The 4,451-nt window shown below is 32.8% G+C and overlaps 1 pseudogene; it reads left to right on the top strand.

Annotated features, from left to right (window-relative positions):
* LOC119570543 overlaps positions 1–3,952 on the top strand; it is an 8,573-nt pseudogene extending 4,621 nt beyond the window's left edge.
* Positions 3,953–4,451: the final 499 nt, after the last annotated feature.

Raw genomic sequence — 4,451 nt, 5'->3', positions numbered from 1 at the left:
AAACATTTCGAGAGCAGTGGTGTCATCTAAGTAGAACATGAGTCATTCTCATGTCATTTCTCATTGATGTGATTAAATTTTAGGGATATATAATAAGTAGAAGATGCAGGATATTTCAAGTACAACTGCTGTATATAGTAACATGAGATTCTATAAGACAGAAGTGATACTAATTCTAATTTATAATGTTAAAAAAGTTCGTAAGAGACAGTACTTAATATATTTTATTATTACGTCCCTCTGTAATGAAAAATTGGGTTAAATCCCAGCGGTTTATGTGCAAAATTTCAGTTTGTATGTACACACCATTGTAAAAGGTGCATTTATTGTAAACTGAGTGAATGTTGCCTGAAGTTTATATACTTATGGTTGACTGTATTTAGTTTTATATTCCTGAGCAGACCATAATAGCATTTACTGGACTTTACACCAATATGCTTGTTATAAAGCAATGTGAAGGACTCCTCTGCATTCTATACAACCATGTAAAGCATTTATTCGCATGATGTTTCACCTTATTTCCCTTTACTAATAAAAAGATTTTTTGGGGTACAGTTGCAGAAATGAAAGAGAAATTCACTTTACTTTTATCAGATCAGGGTCCCAATGTTAACTAGAAACAGATCTAAAGGATATAATTTTCCAGAAAGCTGATTTTTTTACTTGTAAAACATTTCGTGTATGGAGTCATTGCATTATTTCATAGCAAATATTAAACCGAAAGCACTTCTCTAGTTCCGGGAGACAGTTGGCTCTATTGTTCGTGAAATGCTTTTTTAGGAATATTCAAATTGCATTTAAATATCAGATTACACTTTAATTCTATTGAATGGATGAAAAATAATTGTTCAATAGCTAAAAGGCCTTAATATAACTCAGACATCCAATATATGCTATGAACCTTACCCGCCCCCACAAAAATGACAACAAAAATCAACAAAGAAAAATAAGCAAAATACAATAGAACCAAAACATCAGAGGTTGTCCAAGCACCCCGTTGTCTCTCTCTTCCAGAAACGCTTGTCTCTGAAATCCTGTGTACTTCTTTTGTTCTCTTTTTCAAAATCTGGAAAGCACGTGACATGCGGCCCAAATTTTTCCCCCTTTTGTAAGGTAAGACAGTAGAATTTATAATTTCCATGGAGATGGATTTGAATCATTGCCAAAAATAAATAATTGGTGCGTTACAGGATGGGCAATTGCATTGTAGAGTGGCTTAAACATTGAAATTTTTATATATAAAGTTCTTTGTTGTACATGAGACTTTTATTTTATTCCCTGTTCTTAGTCAATTATTTTTATGTGGAAGTCTTAAATTTAATGTGGATATAAGGAATGTCAGAATTTTAAACTTTAAACCAATATTTTTATATCGTCCAGCTTATGTATGTCTAAATAAAATTTTCAGATAATTTACGTATATCACCCATTGCACAGCTGAGAATGAATTTAAATGACTTTAAAATGTTTAGCAGCTCTGTTATTTTTTAAAGGGGGTGAAAACAATAGTAAATAAGTCGGATGACACGAAATTTATTAACGTACTGAAAATCATTGCAATTGTTTTAGCCTGCGTATAGTACATGTCTTGGACTCGCCTATTTCCAAAGCAGTGGAGACTTTGAAAAGAGACTAAAAATCGTCCAACTCCAAAAAGTAAGTTGTGGATACCTTCCCGGGCCCTAAAAGCATCTATTGCTTTGTGCTTTCTAAAATAGTAAAGAAAAAAAATGAATTATATCCGTAGATTCCTATCCCCCTAAACAAAGAAAAAATTATGCACATTTTTGCCTGTCATCGAAAATGATTAAACTTTGATTTTAAACGTAAAAAATGGTAAAGGCCGGTTCGCTTTTTTTCAGTTACTGATAGATACTTGAACAAAAAATTTTTAAAAAATTTGCCCTTGCATTTAAAGGCACCGGTTTCGGACATTTCATATTTACCTAAAATTGGGAGGGGTAGAAAACATAAATTTACAGAAGTGCTCCTGTGATACAATTTTCTTTTTTTACAATACAACAAAAAAAGAAATTTACCCTACCTGAAGGGAAAAATAGATGAAAAGCAAGAAGAAAGGACAACAAAATAAAATCTACTGACTTTTGAAGTTTTTTAGCAAAATCTGCCTGTGGGGGTAGAAGTATTTTGTAGTCAAAATTAAAAGGCAATTATGAAAGCGATTGGACGAATGACGAAACCAACTAATGGTTTTGGACTTTCCAATAAACTAAGAAAAGCGTGTGATCTAAGGGATGTTCACCTTTTGGTGTGGGAGCGAACCCAAACACTTCAAAAGTGTTTTTTGGCCAGCGTATTATGGGGATGGGTATTTGACATACACTTATAAATCTTACGTTCATTTAGCTGGATTTAACCCTGAACCCCCCCCAAAAAAAAAAAAAAAAAATATGATAATAATAATGATAAAAAAATAATGAATAAAAAAACAAATAAAATAAGATGATAGTGTATTGATTTTCCCGAACCCATCAGTTCTACCATTTAAGGTTTAAAGTTTTAGACAAAAAAAACCAATTCAGCCATAGCACCACTCAGTTAAAAAAAAAAGAAAAATATAGGCTGAAAAGTTTTTATATTGACTTTGACTTATATATATATTATATAATATATATATAATATAAATTTTATATATATAATATAATATGTATATAATATATATATATATATATATAATAATAATTATATATATTATATATATATATATATATGTGTGTGTGTGGGTGTTTTGTGTATTATGTAGTATGATGGTCTGGTGCGTGCGTGCTGTGTGGGGGTGTGTGTGGTGTGTTGCGTGTGTTTTTGGTGTGTGTGTGTGTGTGGTAATAATGATTATATTGATAATGTGTTGGTGTGTGTGGGGGGTGATTGTGTGTGTGTGTGCTGGCTGTTGTTGTAATAAGATTATATTATAATGTGTTTTTTGTGATTATGATTATTATCATATAATGAATATTGATCATGGTTATTTTTTAAAGATATCTTACAATAATCATATTTTCTAAAAAAAAGTAAAGGTACATTATGACGAAAGGGTTTTGTAAAGAAATATCATCTTTTTTATCGCAATAACAATGTTAAGATATAATATAAAATGTAGCAAAGATAAGATAAAATACGTAAAATAAAAATAAAAATTAAGCGATAATGAGGAAATAATTATTTATTAAAATCATAATTATAATGCCCATGTGGCGGTGATGAAACGATGAATGATTTGATAATGTAATAATAATAAAATAATATAATAAAAATAATAAAATAATAAAATAAATAATATAATAAAAAATAATAATAATGATAATGATTAATAATAATAATAATAATACCACAAATGATGACATTGATAATATTATTATTATTATTATTATTTTATTTTTATTTTATTATTATTATATTATTATATTGTTATCAACAGAACAATACGATTTAACAAAAATAATGACGTTAATAAAAATTAAAGAAAAATGGGAATATAATGGTAAGATAATGATTAAAAACAATAATGATAATGATGATAAAAATAAAAATTAAAAATGATAATAAAAATAATAATAATAATAATAATAAGATAATAATAATAAATAATAAAATGATAATGTAATGAAAATAATAAAATAATAGTGGTAATAAAATGATAATAACTACAAAAATGCGTCTGCTACAACTACTAATAATAAAAGAATAAGAAAAAGAAAAAAAATAATGGATTTAAAAATAAAAATAAAAATTAGAAAAATTTTGGTAAATGAAAAGGGTGATAACAAAAATGATAAAATTTAGAAATGAGGGGGGGGTGCTTCACGCCAAGGGTGTTTAAAAGCGATGGTGGGGTACCCAAAAGATAGTTTTAAGTGCTTGCATCCCTTTTCCCCCTTTGCAGCTTCCACCTTTGGCACCCCAGTGCAAAAAAGGGGCAGCTTTTGCATAAGTCCCCCCTGCCAGGCACCCCTCCCCTTTCAAGACTTCTGAGGGGCCCCTTTGGGGCCCACCCATGGGAAAATGGGCCCCTTTGCGGTCCAGGCTAAACTGTGGGGGATTTTGGGAAACGGGGACCCCCCAGAGGTACAGACTAGGCCCACCGGCAGTGACCGCTTTTCCCCATCCCAATCCTGCCCCCTAGCCCCCCTTGAGTAATGGGGGGGCTCAGGGGGGGTGGGCCTTCCCAGTCCCCCTCCCCCAAAAAACCCCCCGGCAATGAACAACTAGAGGGATATGTGGGGTGCTGTCCCTCCTACCCAGCAAGCAAGGCAGGCTGGGGCCCCGCTGGGAGGGAAAATTCGGGTTGCGGGATTGGAATGAGGTTATTCCCCCCCCCGCCCCCTGGCAGGCCCCAACCCCTCATAAAGCTTGGGGGCAAACCCTCGGGAACCCCCAGGCAGATGGGCACCCACAGCCCCCGACCCCCATTATTTGGGGCAGGTCGCGGG

The sequence above is a fragment of the Penaeus monodon genome, unplaced genomic scaffold, assembly GCF_015228065.2.
Source record: "Penaeus monodon isolate SGIC_2016 unplaced genomic scaffold, NSTDA_Pmon_1 PmonScaffold_3085, whole genome shotgun sequence".
In the NCBI taxonomy this organism is placed as follows: domain Eukaryota; kingdom Metazoa; phylum Arthropoda; class Malacostraca; order Decapoda; family Penaeidae; genus Penaeus; species Penaeus monodon.
This window is presented reverse-complemented; position numbering and strand designations above follow the sequence as displayed.